This window comes from Dreissena polymorpha, chromosome 1 (genome assembly GCF_020536995.1).
Source record: "Dreissena polymorpha isolate Duluth1 chromosome 1, UMN_Dpol_1.0, whole genome shotgun sequence".
Taxonomy (NCBI): Eukaryota; Metazoa; Mollusca; class Bivalvia; order Myida; family Dreissenidae; genus Dreissena; species Dreissena polymorpha.
The window spans coordinates 204,096,236-204,121,642 of NC_068355.1; the positions used below are offsets into that span (position 1 = coordinate 204,096,236).

General features: G+C 33.3%; 1 long non-coding RNA gene across 1 annotated transcript; it reads right to left on the minus strand.

Moving 5' to 3' along the window:
• Window positions 1-4,231: 4,231 nt before the first annotated feature.
• Window positions 4,232-7,916, minus strand: LOC127867860 (uncharacterized). The gene is made up of 4 exons (XR_008043758.1): window positions 7,849-7,916; window positions 5,808-5,861; window positions 5,330-5,539; window positions 4,232-5,126 (listed from the first exon to the last, which is right to left on the minus strand). It is a non-coding gene; the product is annotated as an uncharacterized LOC127867860 (long non-coding RNA).
• Window positions 7,917-25,407: the final 17,491 nt, after the last annotated feature.

The window sequence follows — 25,407 nt, forward strand, 5'->3', positions numbered from 1 at the left end:
GATAGACATGTTGCCTTAATACCCTTTGTATTATTATATTTACCAGGCTATAATAGCGTTGTTCTGTTCAACTTTAAAGTATCGTAGTGAACTAATCTGAAATTTTAAAGCAAAGTTAATTCTGCTGTTTATGTTAATATCACACCATATACGCGTTCTATCGTATGAATAGATATGACAAAAACATCTATAATGTCTGTCTTACTCGTTAAATCATAATGTAGTTCAAGATCTTACAATTAATAAATTATAACGTGTAATTATAAGTCTAGTTTCCACAATATTTGTCTTACATGTTTCTTTCGGTAAGACAAATATATGAAAAGTGGTTATAAATTGTTAAGCACAGATGTTAGTGATAGCAGTTGCCTATGATATCAGTCTTACATTTTCGTTTCGGTAAGGCATATATATCTATGGCACTCTTAATGTTAATTCCATAGATGTTAAAATACCATCTGTGATAGATATATAATTCATACAAGTTAAATGATTAAACTATATTATATTTTTGTATTTAAAGGTTTCTTTGCGATTGGTTATTTTACTTGTTTTTCGTAATAGTAAAATTGAACTAAATTTATAAACATATCCGAAGAGGCCGATGTAGAGAAACCATTTAATGCAGGATAAAGTGGTGTAATATGGCATATTTATGTAAATGTGTATATATAACTACTCTTTTGTCATTGTTTGTTAAATCGATGCATATGTTTAGAATACAGCCCTAAAAGGCTTCTTTTAAACAACATACTATCATTCTTATATGATGATATTTGATAGTACGAAACAAATCAGGATAAATGTATGCTATATTTTAAAAACCAATTTCTATGTTTCTAAATTGTTAATAGAATATCATCTAGTAATCGGTACAAGCACAAAAATAAATATAGGCAGCTATACTACCCAAAGTAGTTGATTGAAAAACCTCTAAGATAAGAACATATTGTATAATAGTTTAAAATAGATTGGTTAAATGCTTAGAAAACGTTCCAGAATTATCTTTTTGAAATATTGTTCTCAAAGAGATCTTCTCCAAATGTTGGAAACATACAACTACAACTTTTGTTAAAAATTCTAGTCTTCACTGTTCGTCAACACTTGTATTGTATATATGTCCTCGTGGGCTTAAATGCCTTATTGGATTGAAATAAACTGTCTGTCTGTCTGTCTGTCTGTCTGTGTTAACGAACCGTGCCGCGCAACTTTAAAGCAACTGCACACATACTACTAAATTTAATTATTTTATTTTTAAAAACTACTATATAGTTGATGTTTATTTATAAAATGAGTTTAATACATTGTTTTCTTCACTACAAATTGCCTCTGTTGGAAGTAGTGGCATCGTTGGTGACGTAAATTATTACTAATAATATTAATTTCTCATAAGGGCACTCCAAATTGATTTGTTGGTCTACGGATTTGTTTCGAAAAAAGTTGAAGAGGCGAGCGAAAAAAAATAATTTATGAAACAGGAAAATTCTCTAGCGAGAAAAGAGCGAAGAATAAAAAAAATCGCATTTCGATAGAAAAATATTGCATTATCAAGCAATACAGGCTTAAACAGCTATATTTTACATTTGAATCAATTCTTATACAAAGAATATATATTGACCTCATATTTATAGGAGTAAGTTGCATATGACCTTATGTAAACCATATTATTGAAGTGAGGGACACATTTTTACCTACTGCTGCTTATATTTGTTTGAAGTTTTATACAATGAAAGCTGTGAAAAGGTATACCATGTTGCAAGCTGTGAAAAGGTGTACCATGTTGCAATAGCACTTGACGAGGGACAATCATCAAAATGATAATGACAGACAGTCGGACAAAGGTCATGCATATAATTCATTGTCGCTACCTTATTTTAAAAGGGGCCTATCGATTGCTAGTACGGTATTGTATTTTTCTGAAATAAATTTATACATTACAAAGAACTTATTTGATGGTTGTGAAATACACGACCCTTGCTGTTAAACATGTGCCGTCAACCATGTATTTTTAAAATTATAAAACGTTGTCCCTGTGAAACTTTTAGATCCAGCATTTAATGATTTTATGTTTATTTTTTGTTCACTTAAAATTGTGTTATAGGAAAAATTTCTCTACATATAGGGAAATACCGTCCATATGCCCATTTAATGAAGAAAAAGTGTAAAAAATACTTACGTCATGTTTCCCGATGTTGTTTGAAATTGAACATGCGTCAACGGTATCTGCTGATAGATGTATGTACGAACGTAAACAAACATATTCAAATAAGTCAAAGAACGTAGAAGATGTGTTTATATTTTAAGGGTTGGCTTCAGCAACTTTTCACCGCAATTTGTTAAAACGGTAACGACAGCGAAACATGTACTGCTCGCGCAGGAAGCCATCTTTTCTGGTCGTCTCGAACGAACTTTTTAGCGTCTGCAGTTATCGATTAAAAAGGTAACGAAATACTATATTTGTCATTCGTATTCAGTGTTAAAATCGTTTCTGATAGATCGCGTTTTTGTTTAGTTTTTTTCTTTCACAAATTAAAAACAATTCATGCGCTATGGTTACTGAAGGAAACACACATGAGTGCGTGCGGTAAAAAGATAAAAAAAAATCCATTTTGAAAAAATAGGTGCGGCAAATCCGACGACCAGCAGATCAATTTGGAGAGGCCTAAAGCAAATACGACAAGTTTTAAACTACAAATTAAATTCTTGATACAAGTGTTACTTATTAACACTTTATTTTCGAGCGCAATCAGTGTTGAGTTTGGGCTAACAATACATCAAAATAAGCCGCCCAACGTCTCAAATGATTTTTATCGCGAGTTTGATAAATGTGTCCATCACCCCTTCGCTAATAGCCCCCACTCCTCGCAGTTCGCTAGTTAAATTTTCGCGAGCAAAACACAGCAATAGCATAGCACCAATTCTCAAAATTTACTCCATGTTTGAAACCACAAATATATATATATATATATATATATATATATATATATATATATAATAAAACATCTGAAAATAAAAAATGGCCGCTGATGAAGACCATGAGGTCGAAAGCTTCGGCAAAAAATAATACAGCGTTTTTGTTTAAATACAACAAGGCTAATAGAGACTTTGTTATATATTTATTTATTTATATATATATTTATATATATTATATATATATATTATAAAGGCATGCAAATTGGTCAGTTGGTCACTTTTCTTGCGAAGCGAGCGCGGCAACATCTGAAGAAAGGGAACGGTAATTTAAAGAACTGTTCTCTGGAGCATTTGGGTAATAACGTTGACTTTAAACGGTGCTGCCCGGGCTGTAGAGTTGAAGGCAAAGTCCCATTTTTTTCGCATTCTACATATTCGTTGCGACTTCATTATTTTAATTCATAATCATAAGGCATGCAGTCTAAGGAAAATTAATTATATTGAATTGTTTTTTCACCAGGTTTTCTGAAGGAAAAAACTGGTTATTTGATTGGTGAATGTCGGCGGGCGGGCGGGCGGGCGTGCGGGCTTTCGGGCGGAACAAGCTAGTCCGGGTCATTACCACGTCGTTCATAGTAAGATTTTAAAATTATTTGACACATTTGTTCACCATCTTTGGACGGTGTGTCTTGCGAAAGAATTTCGTCGAAATCTGCAACGGGTCACATTTTGAGTTCAAAGGTCAAACATGGACATAAATTATCTTGTCCGGGCAACAACTATGTCATTCATTGTGAGATTTTAAAATGACTGGGAACATTTGTTTACAATCATTGGACGGTGTGTCATGCAAAAGAATTACGTCGATATCTCCAAGGTCAAAGTCGTCACGACTAAAAATAGATTGCATTTGACACAATGGGGTTAACTAGGAACAATCAGTAACATAGCACATTCTGAATTGTCTCCCTTTATCAGACTTTTTTTTCAAATTAAAATCAAGCTCGCAACGACTAAAAATAGATTGAATTTGACACACAAAGGGTAACTAGGAATAATCAGTAACAATACACATTTTCAATTGTCTCCCTTTATCAGGCTTTTTTTCAAATTTAAAACCTGGTTTTGTGACAATCTTGTCCCTTGTTTGTAATTGACATTCCGAGAGCTTCGGAAAGCACATCGGGATTGTGAGGTCGCACACATAGCGCTCGGTGGCGGCCTCGGGAACTCGGCCTCGCGCTACATATTCAAGTTTTAAACACTTCAACTGATCCTGAAAATGTGTACTTTATTGCAATGGACAACGCCGAGATAGTACGACTTTGAAATATGTTATTTATATAAACAAAGAAAAACTGCAACAACTTCTTGCGTGCGGTGTCTTTACAACATGTACCAATAAACCAATTGCAACAACAACACTTACATAAGACATTTTCCTTATTCAAACAACATGTTAACTCACTATAAACTTTTGACTCCGAGACGACAAAATCGTCTAAAGAGTTTTTCAATTCAGGAACATGACAACAATTATAATCAATTTTTATTAATGGAATGCACAACCGATGACTTTTAAATAAGTTAATTCAGTATGTGAAATTTAGTCAGTTTAAATGTACTTCATTGTTTAAACCATGGACATTATTTTTACTGTCTATAATATACCACTAAATAGTATATTCCAGGTTACAGTAACAAAAGAATTCACCGGCATAAAACTCTCAAAATGTCTTAGTAAAGTGTTTATCAAATTTATACAAAACAATTCGGATAGCCATAGATACCATAAATACTACACAATAGAAATAACCACTTCATTCTCTTGTGCTTCATTTACATAGATTATGCCATCCAACTGGTCTAACTTTACTTAATTTTAACATATTAAAAATTATTTTAAATTTAATAATGAATAATGTCACCAGTTTGATCGTTGATGCTTTGAAATTCCAGGATAAGTAATCGCACTCCAGAAAAATGTTCTTTAATATCGCTGGCTTGTGCTTAAGGCTTATTCGTGTCGTTATACCTTTAGAAACGACTGTCAAACATACAGAAACAAAGTGCAAATATTGTTCCAATCCATGTTATACTGTCTATAATAGTCTGGGAGATGACGAAGTTTGCAAAGTGTACGCTCCAGTTTGGATCGGTTAAATGGCAGGTTGACTTCATGTCTCTATAGTCTCCTAAACACCAAACAATTCCTGAAATAAAAGTATAGCATTTACAGGAAATTAGTCACTGTTATGTATATAACTATTTACATGTGAAGTTGTCATCCATATCTTCAAATTCAAATGTATTTTTATCTTTTGTTATTAATGTTATATTTTTTAATATTATGATTGATAAATGGCTTCTTTATTCAGATGAATTTACAATCTGTACAACAAACTTTTTTGCTTACCCGAAACAAGTAACACAAACTCTGTCAACGTAAATGCATATACATATATTTCGAAACAAGGGTTGATACTGGCACGTTCAACCATGTCAAAACATCGGAAGACCACCAACGGTGCCCAAAACATGAGCAATGCTATACCACCCTTCGTGGCCAAAATTATCGCGATGTAATTTTCGAGGGGGCATAATGTCGTGTAGACCTCTACCAAACCTGAAATAAAAATCCCTTGTTACTTTACATTAAAATGTTATATACTCGAACCCCTAACATGACCGATTTTATAAATAACACATCATTTTACGGAACAGAGCTTCGGAAGGTTCCTCCGCTATTTTTAAACAATAAAATGTAAAATAAAATATTCATAGTTTTGAAACGAAATTTTATGTGAGGAGAACCCACGCAAAATATGCATATTTCTGAATATTTAAGTATTAAAATAAACATGTTAATATAACATAACGCTGCATAGCCTTACCATATGTCAGTCGAGTAATTGCAAAAGCAACACCAAAAGGTATAATCAGTGCATCTGAAAACATTAAAGCATTACTTTTAATTAAGTGTGATACGTTGTAAACGTTTTTGGGGTTTATGAATTTGTTAAATTATTTGAAACCCGTGAATCAATTAAAGCTCAATATTGCGACATTACGCAAATGTTTGAAATGTTTGTTTCAAATGTTCTTTTTGTTCTTAAGCAAGTGCGCTGATGGATGTGAAAGGTTACGGAAAGATGGACGAACAAATGATCATAGTTGATCATAGTTGAAACTATGTTCATTATTTTCGATAAGAACGAACGTGCAGAAATACATACAATATCATCTAACTGACTCTTATGTACTGAACATATCTAATCAGTGCAACTATCCATGGTTAGACTTGATTATGATGACCCAAAATATGATTAAAGTAGCTGCATCTAGTATACTTCATACAATTTTGCTTCACGGAAAAATAATTTTACCGCAGTTGCCGGTACATTCTAACGTGAACAAATGTGTAAAAGCAGCATTTTAATATATAACTTTTACAATACGTTTTGAACAAGGCTACATACGAGAAAAGAAGCCCGCAAAGATCGGTATATTTCTCTCGGAGATGTGATCGACGGACTTCTAAAATTTCTTAAATATTATCAATAAACATGAAAAAGTACATAGATGTAAAGAAAAACAATTACTTGATGGAATTTCGCACATGAGAAACGCTTTTTACCATGAAATCATCGGACATATCTCTCAAATGCCTCTGTTTGCTATTCCTCATTTAAACTCCCTCAAATTCAGACTTTGGAGTAAATATAAACAGTAATAATAAACACAATTAGTTCTTCAAATGCTTTGCTTTAACGTTCAAAACAATTTTAATTCATACAATTATTTAAAACGAAATTGCTTTTTGGAATATTATCTACAAATAAATATTTAAGGGACCGTCAACCGCGATTGACGAAAAAAAAGCTCTAAAATACCGTATTTTTTTACATTTATTAGTTTATATTGATTAAAATATCACGACTGGTATATAACATAACTTGAAAAACGTTCATTTTTTCAGTATATTCGGTAATAAAATTTCGCGATGTGAAATCGAAAGTACATCGCGAAAATAGGTGACATAACGATATTCAGACTATAAACAACATAAGTAGATCATGTTATAAATAGAATATATACAATTCACTACGCATGCACGATTTGCATTCCTGGGTTTACCACGTGACGATGATGACCAATCTACTTGCGTTATTTATAGTTAACTGGTAGTTACCTGGTACCCAGTACAATTTATTACCGAATATACTGAACATATGAAAACTTAACAACTTTTTTCAAGTAATGTGATATACCAGTCGTGATATTGTAATCAATATAAACTAATAATTGTAAAAAACGGTATTTTAGAACTTTTCTTTTTTCGTCAATCTCGATTGACGGTCCCTTTAAAATGTGTTATGTTTACAAAAAGTTGAATTTTATCATCAATCAGACTTGACAAAATATGTTTTGAAATACACACCCTGCCATGTTGGAGTAATTACTTTTTCGAGTTTAAGCTTTTATATTTTTCTGTAATAAGACAACATACAATATGTTAATACATGGACTTTCCTTCAAATTCCTTGCATGTGAAGGTTTCTTTTGATGGACTTGTTCATATATATTTAGGCATATTTTGAAGATTACCACTAAAATGCAATAAAATGATGTATTCAAAATATTCAAAAAAATAATTCTACAAAGCTCAATGGTAATATTAACATCATATTGAGATTAACAAAAAAACGGAAGTTACTAAGTCACATAATCATTCGAACATAGTTTCTTTTGAAAAATACTTATTTTCTCGACCTTCCGGACCTTCTTATTCCGTCAAGCATTTAATCGTCATATATAAGCGATACACGTATTGTTACAAATTGAATAATTATATTAATAATAATAATCATATCACAAAGAGCGTTATACAAAAAAAACTGAAATAAAACAACATAAAATAAGTAAAATACATACAATCTCATCTGACTGACTCTCATGTACTAAAAATATCTAATCACTGCAACTATCCAGGCTAAGACTTGATTATGATAACCCAAAATCTAATTATAGTAGCTGCATCTAGTATACTTCATACAATTTAAGTTAACGGAACAATAATTTTACCGCAGTAGCTGGTACATTATAATGTGAACATTGGAAAGCATAAGACAGAATGACGATTTAAAACAAGTTTTAAGCAAGATGTCATTCACTGCCTTCTACCGTCAATCTTGTCACAGTAAAAAAGTTCGTTTAAAATTGGCTTTAATTTTCAGTACAAAGCATAGATAAAAAAGCTTTCAATTAAGCATACATTGGGCAGAAATCACCTCTTTTGATATGTAAGTGTTGATTTTTTTTAACTATATTAAAGTGTGACGAAAACAATTAGCATTTTTGTTAACGACAGCCGCGTTCCTTGTTGTTCACCCATAAACGCACTTTTGGATTAAACCGCCATGACCAAGCGACTAAAACCACGTAAATTGCACGGGCAGCATAATAAGAGAACGAAATGAAGACGCGCATCTTCCGATAACATGTTTTGAATAAGCCTTTAAATATATATGTGAACTCCTCAAATGATCGCTTACATACAGCATACATGTATAATTGTATATCATTTGATATGCATTGTAATATGATAAGTAATGAAACTCGCGCCAGATGCTTAAACGGGCCTTCACTTCAATTACAATATTCATGTTTTATTATTATAATGTTTCTATCTGTGATGTCTCAGCAGATTATTTTCGTGAAGCAATTAGTTAACATTTTTAATATTTAACGACTTTGACTCGCATTAGAAATATCTTTCGTCGTTTAATACTGTTAAATGAACACCTGCTAACAAGTTCATGTATTCAATAATGCAATCTTAAAACTAAACACTTTTTACATGGCATGCAGTTTTTATAATTGTGGTTATACGTTTTCTCAAAGCGAGACTAGGTGCATGTATTAAATTTGTGAAAAAATAAACCATCAGCAAAATGTAGCGGAAGCAGCATCAGCATTAGTAGGCGCATAACCTGTTCCGCTGTTTGGTGTACATAATAATATAAAAGACAAAACATGTAAACTGATTTCGAATATACAAATCATGCTATATTCTGTTTCATTTAACCAACTATAGATTAGTAAAGTGAAATAGATTGTGCTTAGTCACCAGTTTTTATTTAATAATTGCCTTTCATAAGTTTCTGTTTGGGTATGCTCAAAATGTAGTTACGGAGTTGTATGATTGCGAGTTCATCACGCGACAATTATAGCTTTTATCAAATATTTGTAAATTGGTGCGGAAAGTGATTAGGGTTATGTTTAATATTTATTTGATGAAGTCATATAACAAAATCTAGCTAGATCCGATTAAAAGAAGAAAGATAAAATAGTTTTACATTTACATTTAAACCATTTACGTACACGGAGAAAATTTGATACCCCAACTATGTGTCGATGTGGGTTTTAATAATCGTAATGATACTTGCCGCATCTGACGATGTCTAGACAGTTAAACTGTTATTTTCTTCCGCCTCGTACTTGCGATTTCTGAAAATTAACGCACAGTTATAGGAAACGGATAAGATTTAAAAGTGGAGTGACTTGTTTTCTAGATGGATCGGATATACTCGTATCTATTGAAATCGAAAAGTTTGCGTTGTGGTTAAACTTGTAATCAGCAAATATGACTACATGTAGCAGTGACGAGGTCAGGTTGTCGACAACCGAGTTGTGTGATCCCTGCTTTAATAACTGTAAAGAAATACTTGCAGTTCTGTACTGTCTAGATTGTGATGAGAAATTTTCTGAGGTGTGCGGTACTTGTCACAAGAAATCCAAATTGAGTAAGGATCACAAATTGTCAAAGGTTGCAGAAGCGCCCCCCGGAAAAATTGTTAAATTGCTGAAAGAACTCACCACGTGTCCAAACCATCAGTCCGAAGAAGTTGTATACATCTGCATCGATGAAGACCAACTCTTCTGCAGCCAATGTGCAAATACGAGGCATAGAAAGTGTGGGCAGTTGGAAACAATTGAGCAATACATGGTAACCGCAAAACATGAACAAACTATTGCACATCCAATGACATATGCACCACAAGAAAAAAGTGAGGCGGAAGAGAATCACGTACATATAACCAAGTTTATATTACCAGAGAAAAATGTTAATAAAAACACTGAAAGGCAAAAGCGTTGGCAGTTGGAAGAGAATCTGGCACGGCGTTCTTATTATTCTTATGGTGCTTATCCCAATCCGCAAGTGACGCGAAACATTCCACAAATGCACCAATTTGAAAGACCCGATGGGGAAACATCTGCTGCAAAGAACATATAACCAGAGAAAACTGTTCATGAAAAATTAAATCAATTTGATCAACAATTAGCAGAGATTTTGAAACACGACGCAAATGAACGCTCCTTGGTAGACGAAAGCGTTGCGCGAGTTACTGATTACCTTCAGAATGTTCAGGCCAAGCTGGAATCAGCGGTCAACTTCCTTAAGACTGAAGTTATTTCTCAAAGTGAAATGCAAAATCGTGTACTTTTGCAAAACTTTGACACTCGACAGACAAATATCACTTATCTACGAGACCAAATAAGCACTGATCGAGACAATATCGATGCAATAAAACAACATGGGAATGATAGACATGTTTTTCTACTGCGTCGTAAAATAACGAAGGAAATACGAGATATCGAAAGCCGTACTCAACAATTGAACCAATCCAAGGTAGCGTCAAACATTGAAGTTGTGGAGCAAACTCCTGTGGACAATATCGTCCGAACTATCAAAGGCGCTCTACGAGTACAGACAAATGTCCGCGGCGCAGAAGATTACGGTTAGCAATCAAAGGAAGAATATGACGACGATTCCTAAAAAGTGCATTTAAATAAATACAAACAAAAACGGAGAGTAATAAAAACATTGTGAAAATATATTTGTCGTATGATATTCAGCAGAAGAAATTGTGAAGTATGCATGTACTGCCCCAGATGTAAAGCAGCTTAACTAATTAGTTTAGTCAATTACTGCTTTCCCTTAAGTAAACAAGACAGTTTACCAACAAGAAAGTCGAAATATATCTATTAATTCTTTGGCTAGAATAGACACAAGTTAATGTGTATTTAAAAATATATAACCTCATGCGTACATATTTTATTTCAACATCGGTTCCTCTGTTTCTTCAAAATATCGGCTTATTCCAAAAAAACAGGACGACTTGCGCTTGTAAGGTGACTTCATGTAAACTACATTTGGACTCAAATCGAACATCAAATCATTTCTGTCTTCCGTTGTCAAAACACCTATATACTGTTTGATTCCAATAATGTCGCTTTAATGGAATTACCATTTGTATTCATTTGCTTCTTAATATTAAATCACGTAAACTTGTTTTATTAGTAGCACAGCCCCATTAATAATTTTATTTAGGACTGCCCTTGGAATTTGTTCACGTCATTATGTCATTATGGATTTTTGTGACGTCATACGACCGACTTTCCCAGTTGTAATCTACATGCATAGGTCATTGGGTTTATAAAGTTCCATTTTATTTATATTTTCTCTCTGATAGGCGTTTCTTGTTTGATTTAATTATTTTTAATTTGTTTAGCAGTCACATAAACAACCAAACTATGTAATATGGAATTTTTACACCCATTATTGCTGCTTCTTCCTGTATTTGCGCGATGATTATCTGAGATATTAACTCTATGATTCTACATTCTCAAATCTTTTCTGTAAAGAAGGAATGTAGTTGACAATTGTTAATAGTTTTATTTGATCGTTCGTCAAAAAGTTGTAATTCTGTTACTCTTGTATCTTCAATGCAATTGAGTAATTAAATAGTAATTAAATTGAATGCGTTTTAATTCCCTTTTATTACTGTTTAATTTGAGTTACAATGCTATGACGTTAAATTTTATTTACACTTAAATGTATTATGAATATTGCTGGGCCAAGTGTGAGGTTGAGCGCTTTATAACCAGGTTTAAACCCCCAATGCTTTACAATTGACCGTTCCAAGGCGGTGACCCCAGCTTTATTCATATTTTGTGCTTATGTTGGTTTGTATTGTGCTGTATTGTGCTGTTTTGTACTGTTTGGGCAATCGGTCACTTGCCTTAAATAAAGGACCAACTAATTGTTTTTAATGAAAATTCAATACTGCTCCAGCAGCTGGAGTTTCACTTCTTTATATTATTATGGACGGTAAGGGTCGCGCTTTGGGTAAACCTAACATGATTTGTATCGGCCGTTTCGTTTGGTTGTGCCGAGCCTTCATTAAGGTATTTGTGTTTTGTTTTATATATTGCCTGTATCGCTTATTACCAGCTGACTCTGACAATAATTAATATCCGGATACCGTTTCTAGAATGATATATTAGCTACATTTAATCTGAAGTCACATATGTTGTAGTCCGACAATTGTTATTTTAGCCATCTCACCGTTGAATCTGATGTGTATTTGTATTATAGAAACTGCAGCTATCGAATGTATAGACAGACTACTTTAAAGTTATTTGAACAGGTTGTTTGTATGCAAATATTCATTTCTGTCATGCATTGTACATTTACTGTGCAGTAAATGTTCAACATTTAATTTCATCTTTTTTTTTTATTGTTCAATGAGACATTCATCAACGATTTTTAGAAAGTGATTAAACATAAGTTTCAAATTGATGTTCATCGACATATAGACATGATTTTACTAATTGTAAACACAGATGATATCCTGTGAGATTCGATAAAAGCTGCTCTGCTAGCATTGGGTATGTGTTACCCACATTGCTCTGTACGAATGATTGTGTGTATTGTTGATGCTGAGAAATTATGGGATGTAGTGTTGATGCCTGCCAATAAGGGTGTTTATTGTAAATGGCAATTGATGAGATGAATTCTTGATGTTTGTCAATTGGATGTATTGTTCATGCATGAATATCCGCACATTCCTAAAATATTGCATTTATTACATGTAGATGTTTTAAACGTTTACAAAACTTACTTTGTGTGAAATATGAATGTCGGTATCAAGCCATAAACATGTGTAAAATACACATGTTGGTCTTATATGTTTGGACTTGATTTTGTATATATTAAAGATATGGCTGGTATCTCGATCTAGCCTAAAACTATATTTGCAAGATTTCTGTGAAGTTTCGTCAGGTTCTTCCCAGTGGTACAGGTGATGTTATGTAAGAAGTTGACTAACGTTACGCACACACAGACACAGACAGACAGACGACGGGTATAACGATATCTCACCACACGGTGAGGTATTGGGATTCTGCTCAGGTGAGCTTTAAAAAAAGAAACAATTAAACTAATATTTGTAGACATTTGGATATATATATGAACGACAAAGGTATCTGCTAGATTAATGTATTAAAACCTCTTACTAGTATTTTGAAGCTTGCAAGTTTTGGACTGGTTTAAAAACCCATTGCTTCTGTAATGACCGCTCAAAGGCGGTGAATCGAGTTCTGGCCATGTGTATGAGTTTGTTATGTAAACGTTTTTCTTGTCTAGTTAACCTGTTTTGTATCTCACTGTTTGGCAATTAGTTCCATGCCATAAATGAAGGACCGTTTTGCAGTATAAGGGTTTTCTCTCGTGCAGCTAATGCTTCACTTTATGTGTATGAAAGTACTGAAACTAAAATCATTAAATATAAACGTCACGGACCTTGGCTTGCTATCACATTTAGGGTGTCTGGTGTGTAGTTTATTATCTATGACAATAAAAAGAAAAGCTGAATACGTATGAAAATTCGTTGTAACGAAATGTATACACATATATAGGAAAGGACCTTATTGTCACGTGAAAAAGAAGTAGCGTATCTGTTTACAAAGGTAAGCTGTAAACATACCTTTTATGTTTTCGACCGACCTATTATCTCCTTGATATCTAGTTACATCAGTTTGTATTCCTATTTCAGCAGTTAGTTTGTTTATTGTATACTAATTGTTACATAATATTTGCACGAAAAGAAAACATGCCTCTGAAACCCCTCTTAAACATCGTATGAGAAATTTAAGTTACGATATAACATTTAAATAAGAAATATTGCTCATCACCAAACTCAATGATAATTACATTTAAGCAATTGTATTTCTATTCTTTCAATATTTCAATACTTCGCATATATTTCACAAGTGTTAATATGTTGCAATAAAAAAAGATTACATGGTTGTTTATCCATCTTGAATTAAAACCATTGTTGTGTTGTTAGATTACAACATATTGTTAGATCAGAGGCGCTAACGCGAAAGTCTTGTACCCGTCAGAAAGACACCACGATAACAAAATCGTTATTTCGCTGATTGTTTTTGGCGTGTTGGACCTCCTAGTTGTCGTTCGTGAGTGATGGGTTTTAAAAGCGACAACACAAGAACAAGCCAAACAACAAATCGGATACCCGCCAAAATAAGTTGGTCGTTAATGTTGTCGTTTTGTAACACTTTAAAACTGTCAACAGGACAAACGAAAGAACGACACATGTCATAGTGTTCTACTTAGCAGGTATCATAAGTACCCTTAGGCTTTTTATATTCTTTTGTTGTCGCTTTTAAAACCCGACACGCCATCTCGATATATTAGAAAACAGACAGTTGAGTTTACAATATGTGTCATATAGTTGGTATATTCATTGAGAAAAAATGTAAAGAAGGTAAACTATCATGTTTGAAATTGTAAGGTTTTTCGCATTTTAATTACAGTAGATGATATACGTACCAAAATATTAATCTGACAGTTATGTAATTGAACTATATTTAATCAATATAACCGTACCGGATGATTGCGCGATGTGTAATTATAATATCATGCGTAGTGTGGAAAGATATACAACTCGACCTCCTGCTAATGGCGTTAATCAGTCTGAAGACGCAGTTTTTGACGATGCTGCGAATCAGCTCGTCTAAGTTATCATACCATGAAACAATTCTTCACAATGGCGACCTATGTAAAAGACCGAGCCAGTCCGATTGAGATAGCTCGATTTTTCTAATCGGCATACCTTGCTGATTATCATTGATGGAGGTATAGGAAGCTCAGCTATAAATAGGACAGCATATTCTGGGGAAAAGATTTAATAATAGTTTGAAAACGTTTATTTTAAATCAGTTACATTCAATCCGTTATATGTTTATAGATCAATGAAACTATGCATTTTCTGTATTGTATTTGACATTTGTCGTGATTCAGTAAATAAATTGCGAATTACAACGTGTATAATTAACTTTCAACGCGATCATGAGTGTAAAGAAAACGAATTATTTCGAACCTGCCATTTGTAAACGTTGTAGAGACTATGGTATATAAACAGCATAATAGATGTATGGTATTTGTGAAACTCACTCTTATGCGTGCTTTCTCATTTTGCATATTTAATAAGCTTTTCAAACAGAAATTACAGAGCCACATCAGTGCACATACTATGTTTGATAATTCATTCGTTTTTTGGATATTGTTTGCTGTTTTAAACACATATTAGGTCATATCGCGGAGATTTAGTTAACCTTACCATGTGTTCATGAGAGAACTCACGTATTCAAGTGCTCTTACGACTATGTGCTCATACCTACTTTCGGGAATCATCATGAAATTATTGCATGTGAAATCACGGACGTACACATAACATCATTAACTTAGGAAAGGAAACAACGAAATATAAAGTTTGGTATGATATACATGTGAAATTAAAGAGGATGGTGTAATTAAAGAGCATGTCAAGTTTGAATTTATATCCTGAAACGTAATGTTATAACCCACAAACGTTTTACTGTAACAGAACGTTTTTTTTAGATAAGTGGTACAGAAAATACACGTCGAATATCTTTTTAAAGATATTTCTTGTTATATTTGATCGAGCATATAACCCGCCTCCCAGTTGCGCTGAATGCATCAAGTTCAGCACGGGTACTGCTTCCCCGTACCCCCATTTTTTTACCCTACATTTTTCGTACGCAATTTTATTCGTACCTATTTCTTTTCGTACCCAAATTTTTGCTCGTATCTATAAAAATTTTCGTACCCAATTTTTTTTCCTACCCAAATTTTTTTTCGTAACAAAATTTTTTTTCCTACCCAATTTTTTTTGGCATATTTTTTGTACCTAAAATTTTCGTACCCATTTTGTTCCAACCCAAAATTATCGTACCCACATACACAATTGTGGTGATGTAGATTAACTTAAATAGATGCTTTTATATCAAACCACTCAAAAGCATCGTCACACCAGTACTGTCCAGTACTTTGATTTAGGACAGGATACTCAGCCCAAAGCTAATTGTCATAATAAGAGTATTAGTTGCAGCGTGATCATGAAAATCAACCTCCTCCTTACACTGTAGCATGAACCAACAAGGGAGGCAAACCGTAATGTCACAATTTGGCAGTGTTCAAAAAGTGGTACTTAATTATCTCGCTCAACATGGGTCTAAATTACGTTTAAAAGCTATTTTCTGATTGGATGAAACAGTCCGAAATCATTCAATAAATAAAGTCGAGATATTTATCTTGCGGAACATTTAATGCCATGCCGCATGCAAGCTATTTAGAAAGTAAAAATCGTAAATCAAAAAGTTTGTTATGTTTTTTTTCGCGGTCATGGACAGTATTCCTGGCTGAAAACGATGCAATATTACTTTTAAATCATTCATGCATTAGTATTTAGCAAGAAAGATGTAGAATATTTGTGTAAAACATAAGAATTTTTATTTAAACTTTTGTCTGCTACAATTAAACGAGTGGTTACGGAAATTACCGATTGTACAGATATATCGATATTCATATGCAAAACGACAGAATAGCTTGCATATTTCAAGTTTATCAGCCTTGAAATCACCAATTAATCAAATGAGAATCGAAATCATTAAAATATAAACCAGTAAAGGTCAGTAACACCAAAATCTTTGAGCACAACCATCGTATTTTCGGAAACCGCGACATATTGTTTTTCAATCGGAACACCTCGGACAATTCCGCCATATCGGCGATCGTCTCTCGGGTGTATTTGGTGGAAGAATATGTCTAACGCCTCTAGGCGGAAGATATTACACCGAAAATATAGTTCGGGTTACACACGAACAAATTTGCACTAAATCAACCGATAATATAGATATATCAAAGCGCTGAAGGCACTGAAGATGTTCGCTATTGCATAATTTAACACGCAATTCATTTTTCAAAATCAATCGCAAGTTTGAAATGAACACACGCCATTCAACTTTAAAAAGTGTGTGTCATAGCGCACGGGTCGAGTTTTGTGTGCACTTTTTATCATCCTTATTATTTCATAGAAATAACTAAGACAAAATAAAAACAGCATGCTTTTTTGGAAGTTCTGAAAGCAAAGAAAGTATGATGAAAATGGTAATGAGAACTTAATATAAAGAAAATTTGCAGTCACCATCATATTAAAGGAATATTTTGTCTAATATCAAATGACTATCTCACCAAGAATATAAATTCATAATGAAAGTTCCGTGTACAAAACTTTTGATTTTTGACACCATATACAAATTCAAAATATACAATAATCTTCGTATCTTGTATATGGAGGAATAAAAGTATATAAACATTGCTGTTTATGCTTTACTTGTTACCCGAGCAGTTCACACGGTGTCAACAACGCTAACATAAACATAGGTATAGAGCACTAATGCGCTTTTAGGCGAAGCTGTTTCAGTTTTCATCTTAGTGACTTTAACATAACGCCAACAGACACGCATGAATATTTTCGAATATTTAATAAGCTGAATCGAGATACAACCTCTGAATTTTTGCTACATCACTGCGTATGTGCTCAATTCAAAGGATGTAGCACTGTTCAGTGTAAGGAATTCCGGACTACTCTCTGTATGCTCAAACGACACAAATTGTGGCCCTGTTACAATTACGCGTTACAATCCATCTCGCAGAATTTCAATTTCGCCTCCAAGATGAGAAAACAATCATTAGCGAAATAGTATAGTGTCACGATAAGAGAAAATCGTTTAATTATCATACCACAATGTTTGCCGTACTTGGTCAGCACGTCTGGAAATCATTCCATAATGCGTCGATAGGCTGCCATTATTAACAAGTTTGCTATTTTGAATTCAATTTTGTATCAAAAAGCATTGTTTTTAAATGTGGGATTTTCAATTCGCAATGAGATTTGTAATGACCCTCGTCATGCGAAAATGGGTCTTATTCCATATGCGCCCATCATATAAATAGCCCACTCAGCTATCCCTCCTTCTGGTAAGGAGAAACATAACATATTGAGTGATTTTAAAGCGAACAGCGTCGCCTATGGCCTGACTGCGCAAGAGCACATGTTGGGTTTAACAAACTTGCCGAAACGCATAAGACCCATTTTCGCATGAAGGCGCTATTGGCGTGTGATTTAAATGTGACGAAAGAAAACTGCGTTTAAATCAAATATAAACATACGATATATTTCGATAATGAAGAAAGATACTCATAACAAGGCATATGAGGACACATATGAAGTGCTCTCCCGTAGTATATTTTTTATTTACTCACACTAATGTGTGGTTTGACAATGCTAACACACATTTCATGCGGTGAATATGCATCTTACAAGTGAAAAACACAACACAATAGTTTAACTTTTGTTTAATTGTATTCAATTATTTAGAAAAGTAAATTGCTAACTTTATTTCAAAGTCGGCGTATACGCCGACTACATTTTTAAAATTGTTATAAATATATTTAATATAATATATTTAGTTGTTTTTCGGTTTTAGCGATTATAAAGCATTTTCGAGGTTGCCTATAGTATGCCTGAGTAATTGATGAACTCATATCCAACTGTCAATGTATTGAGAACTGTGAATATAAACAAGCTAAACCTTCTACTAAGCTTCTACTATTGCGTTGCTAGCACCCGTAAATACAAAAGATCGCCGCTATGTGTTGAGAACCAAGAACGCTTTCCAGAAATACCCGATGTAGTAGCTTCAACGAGGTTATGAAACAGGTCATTCGTATTATTATTATAAATTATTTGTTATATTCGGGTTAAGCGATTATGATTTTTTTAGTCTATCGTATCGCTGAAGTTATTGTTGAACTTATGTTCAACGTTTTATAAATTGAGAATATAAATAAGCGTCAACTTTTTCCCAAATCTCTCAATTTACGACCTGTACCACGTCATTGAGTTGTATGTGAGAGCGTAACCTATTGCGTTGTTATCGCCCGTAAACTTTCCTTTGTTTATCGACAGGCGCATCTATTAATAGCCTCATATCATGAATGCCAAAACACCCGCGAAAAAGAACCACGTGACCAAATAGGACGCTAAACGCAAATACCATGCGACTACGACTTTAATTATGTAAGAACGCTCCGCAATTCCTCTGAAGCCGGGGCCTTGTGATTGCTTTTACGTACAGAATTGACCTCTAACTGAAGTAAGCAAAGGAAACGCAGCACCTAATTGACCCGACCCATTCCTTCTATGTGCGAAGGCAGATTGAATTTTACTAATGTATGGTTTGCCTATTATAACACACATTATAATGCGGTAAATATGCGACTAAAAGTAAAAAACACTATAATTAAACTTTTGTTTTTAATTAAGTTATTTAGAAACCAAAATTCCAAACCTTATTTCAAAACAGCAAGACTACATTTTTTAGAGAATATTCTTGTTATATTTAAATGTTTTTTAACAGTTTCAGCGATAATGAATCATTTTTATGTTGTCTATCGTATCCCTGTAATAATTGTTGAACTCGTGGTCAACGTGTTATTAATTGAGACCTGTGAATATAAACAAGCGTAACCTTATACTAGTGCGTAATTCTCACCCGGACTCCCCTTTGTTTATCGCCAGCCTCAGATTTATGAATGAGATGAGCGAAAATACTACGTCACGCAGACGCAGCAGAAAGTGGACTATTTTAATCATTCATAAACAATCTCCTCCGCGACACGTGCAATACGATCATTGTTTTTTTTATTCTTTTCTATAAAACACCATTCGAAACTATTGCATTTAACACGATATTAATATAATGTTTCCATTTGTGAATAAACATAATTGGAGAACTCAAACCTCTTGCATAAATTATACAACTCTTTCTTCGCGCGTAGTGTAAGCGGGAATTGGGCTAATCATACCCAGGCCGTATCGACCTGAATTTTACATCAAGCACATTAGACGGTCGCTAAAGCGACCATCTAATAATGACCAATATCTGTAAAGAGTAATATAATAGTATATTTATTAATGATATTGTTTAAAATTAGATATTATTGCATGCAAAATATTCAAATTTTAATAAAATGTTAAGAAAGCAAAATAGTTGTTTATTGAAGTGAAAACATCAACATTATTCAAACTTAAGAGAATCAGTATTTCTTAAATTATATTCATTGCAACATTGCTGATGTTCGGTTCCAGGCGACAAACTTTGAGATTTAATCAATATGTTTATGTTCTATACCATAAACAATCGTACAACACTGTACAGTGGTACAGAGAAAACTCTTGGATGTAATTTAAGAAATAGTAAACTCCACATTGGTCCCAATGGCATTATAGTGACCAGCCAGGCAGTCACAAACTGTATATGGACTATAGCCATACAGCCCTCAGTGGGGCTATAATCAGTATTGAGACACCTGAAAGGTTTCATGGAATGGAATGAGTGGGGCTTGATTGAATTTGAAAAAAACGATTATTTCTGTACATTTGATGATTGCAACCATACAGTACTTCTGGCAGATATTGTTTATATTTAATCATAGGCATTTTAATTCCAGATGTTGTTATAATCCCGGCCAGGCAACTAGCTTTTCAAAGCCTTAAACAATCCAGTGCCATTAAAATTAGGGACAGCCTGTTACAATGTTCAGTTTGGTAATATTATTAAATTAAGGCATAACTTTGCCCTTGGAAATGAACTCAATTCAGAATGACCTCTCAAAATAAGACATACTGTATTGGAAATGTTAAAACTGAGCAGTGGTGTTGTAAAAATTTATATTATTTATCTTTTAAGAATCTTTAAGATACATATCACAGGCATGCCCATGGTTTTGGGTCAGTACTCTTTAGATGGGAAACAAAAACACTAAATATGGTTGACAGTGCCGGCAACAATTGTAAAAAAATATTTTCCATCCCTGACTGCCATTACTGACATGAAGTAATTTAACTGTAATATGTCTGGAAACAGTGTCAGTCACACTTTTCTAAATATTGATTTATTCATGCATATGTATATATATGTCATACAAGTACAGATCATACAATACATTCAATTTACAACATTTAATAATTGGAAAACAATTATTACAGGTTTTGGATCACAATGCATTGATATATCACATTTTGAATATCACAGTCAAAGTTAATCATTTAAATTCAGTTACAAGTAAATAGTAAGTGTATTTAGCAGAGATCTGAAATAACAAGTAGTTACAAGATGTTGAAATCAAGACATAATATATATACCACAGGATGTCTCATGAAAGGTTTGCAACTTATTTCCAATGGGGCCATATAGATGGGTGGAAAATGTACAAAAATGGTGGCATTAATACACATACAAATATCATTAATTTAAACTTGAGACTATACTCTTGAGATCAAATAGTAATTAGTATGTATTATTAGAGAGCATTAGTTACACAATGTATACTACTATCTTGTCATCACATTTAAATGTACATACAAATACTTTATTGATGACTTATTTGAACAACAGTAATATATATATATATATATATAACAAACCAATCACATAAACATTAATTTAAACAATAAGACTACTAGTAACAAATAAAATCAGCATCTTCTTTAAATTTCAATCATATTGTCTGTGAGAGAAGTTTTCACTCTGTTTTCAAAATCATATTTATTATTTTGTAATGATTTTTACATCAGCAGGTAAACAGTTCCAGTCTTTGATCGTTTATAATTAAAAGTAGTGCTGGTAAAACCATTCACTTGAGGACATTGAGGTAAATCAAAGTTATCTTTACTATGTCTACTGTTATCACTATGTATATCAGACACTAAACTAATATTATTATACAAAAAGGGTCATGTTAGAAGGACATTTCTTGTTAACAATTTTATAAACATGGTTGAGTGTTATTTGCTTAACTCTGTTTTTAACATTTAACCAACCAATACTACTAAAATCTTTTACTTTCAAAGATGTTCTAGAGTCATATCCATGAATAAATTTAACAACTTTATTCTGTACAACTTGTAGTCTATTTTTTAACTGTTTACTTATACCATTGTACTATGAAGAGCTAGCATAGTAAAAATGGCATTGAAGCAATGAGTTACATAACAATTTTCTTAATTCCATATTTGAACAGTGGTTTTGTCTATACAAAAACAGGGTGTAGCTGCTATTACGCACAGCAGGCAACTTTTTTTGAAACATGAAAAAATTAAAATTGCTTCAACTTCGAAAAATGCGTTAAAATGTTGACCCTGAAGGTGGTGAGGTGTAAGAAATCTGCATTTCATATTGACATGATCCTCAGGCAATGGATTCCAAAGGACATATCTTCCAATAATCAACTTTACTTCTTTCTATATAGACATGCAGACAGTATTATTGGAAAGAATTCCCATGGTTTGACTTGTGAATAAGTGAGTGTTACAATTTTAAATGTTTCTCTGTTCCATATTGTTTAAAAATTTAGTTCTTAGGTATAAAGATAATACAGTAAAATTTAGTTCTCTGACATTTAGATAAAAAAGTAAAATATCAAAAAAAATACAGACCAAAGTCTTATATTTTCTTACCTTATTATTTGTCTAGATATGCTTTAAATCTTACCACAGGCGTTATAGGATTTAAACAATTTCCAGGGGGGTACCCCGCACACACACCCTGTTTTTATGTAACATATTCGGGCCTACAGCTCAAAAAATGCTAGCTACGCCCCTGAAGAATCTTATTCTTGAGTTCACCTTTTTAATAATTTTATTAACAATAGATGTAGCAGAAAGATCAGTGTCGCATATTGAACCAAGGTGTTCAACAGATGATTTAGAAACAATAGTGTGATCATTACATTATACATTAAAATTATGAAGTTTAGATTTCCTTTTGGAACCAAACACTATACATTCAGTTTTTCCAAGGTGTAAAGACAGTTTGTTATCCACTAACCATTTAATACAATTTTCAAGTTCTTTACAAAAAACACTACTGATGATACTAGGATCTTTGTGAAAAAAAAGGATGACACTTTCATCAGCATAGAGAATAAGTTTACATAAATACAATAATAAAAAATCACTTATATCCTATATCAGTGTTAAGGCATTATGAAATGGAAATGGGTGTGACAAGCAACAAGAACCCTACACATTTACATCACAAAACATATGATATCAACAATTACTGGATATAATATATATGTTGAAAGTTAATATAAAGAGGGCAATACAAAAGAATGTACAAAAGTAGTAATAAAGACAAAACAAGCAGTTTACAATGTTAAGATTTATGCTGTTGTTGGCAATAAGAGAACAATTACCATTCTTTACTTTGAAATTTGCAAGTGTAAATACATGTATATAAATCAGAACACAAGAATTTGTTTCCCGGTCACTTTGAGCTATATAAGTGCCCAATGTTTACACTCAGTGAATTTGTAAAACCAACTTATATGTGCTAACTGTTTGTCCGAAAACTTAAACATTTCCTATAACTTTTGCAATATTGAATATAGCAACTTGGCATACATGTGTATCTCATGGAGCTGCACATTTTGAGTACTGAAAGGTCAAGATTATCCTTAAAGGTCAAATATACGGCTTCAAAGCGGCGCAATAGGGGGCATTATGTTTCTGACAAACATATCTCTTGCTTTTACATGAAAAACCACAGACATTGTTGGAATTTGCTACAAATAAGGCATTGTGTATACATTTTTAAACTCAATTTTCCACACAATGAAACAACTTTTTTAAAAAGGCACCAACAAATGTTCCTCCATCCCCTTTGCACGCTAAACAAAGAATCAGTTTTTAGCTCCACTGGCTAAATTTGTTCAAATTATGCCCCTGGGTCAAATTTGACCCTGCCCCGGGGGTTACAAAATTGAAAATTGCTTATTTAAGGCCTATTTTGTGAAAACTTTCAAAATCTTCTCGTCCATAACCATTGGGTCTAGGGCTATCAAAGTTGGTATGTAGAGACATCTAATAGTCCTCTACCAAATTTGTTCAAATTATGCCCCTGGGGTCAAATTTGACACTGCCCCGGGGGTCACAAAATTAACATATGCGTATATAGGGTCTATTATGTGAAAACTTTACAAATCTCGTCCATAACCATTGGGCATATTGCTACCAAATACGGTACGTAGTGGCATCCCGAGGGTCACAAAATTTAATATATGCTTATAAAGTGCTTATTTTGTGAAAACTTTTAAAATCTTTTGTCCATATCTATTGGGCCTAGGGCTACCAAATTTGGTATGTAGTGACATCTTATAGTCCTCTACCAAATTTGTTCAAATTATGCCCCTGGGGTCAAGTTTGACCCTGCCCCAAGGGTCACAAAATAGAACATATGCTTATATACGGCCTATTTTGTGAAAACTTTAAAAACTTTTTGTCCATAACTGTATGGCATAGGGCTACCAAATTTAGTATGAAGTGACATGTAATAGTTCTCTTCTTAGTTTGTTCAAATAACGCCCCTGGGTCAAATTTGAAACTTCCCCGGGGGTCACACAATTGAATATAAGCTTATAAAGTGCTTATTTTGTGAAAACTTCAAATATATTCTTGTCCGTAGCCATTGGACCTAGGGCTACCAAATTTGGTATGTAATGACATCTTATAGTCCTCTACCAAGTTTGTTCAAATTATGCCCCTTGAGTCAAGTTTGACCCTGCGTCGAGGGTCACAACATTGAACATATGCTTATATACAATGTATGGCCTATTTTGTGAAAACTTTAAAAACTTCTTGTCCATAACTGTATGGCATAGGGCTACCAAATTTGGAATGTAGTGACATGTAATAGTTCTCTTCTTAGTTTGTTCAAATAATGCCCCTGGGGTCAAATTTGAAACTGCTCCGGGGGTCACAAAATTGAATGCTTATAACGTGCTTATTTTGTGAAAACTTCAAATATATTCTTGTCCATAACCATCCGGCCTAGGGCTATCGAATTTGGTATGTAGTGACATCTTATAGTCCTCTACCAAATTTGTTTGAATTTTATCCCTGGGGTCAAATCTGACCATGCCCCAGGGGTCACAAAGTTGAACATATGCTTATATAATACCTTTTTTGTGAAAACTTAAAAGAAAATTCTTGTCCATAACCATTAGGCCTAGGGCTACACAATTTGGTATGTAGTGACATTGTATAGTCCTCTACTTAGTATTTTCAAATTATGCCCCAGGGGTCAAATTTGACCCTGCCCTGGGGGCCACAAAATCGATAATATGCTAATATAGTGCCTATTTTGTGAAAACTTTAAATATCTTCTTGTCCTTAACTATAAGGCATAGGGCTACCA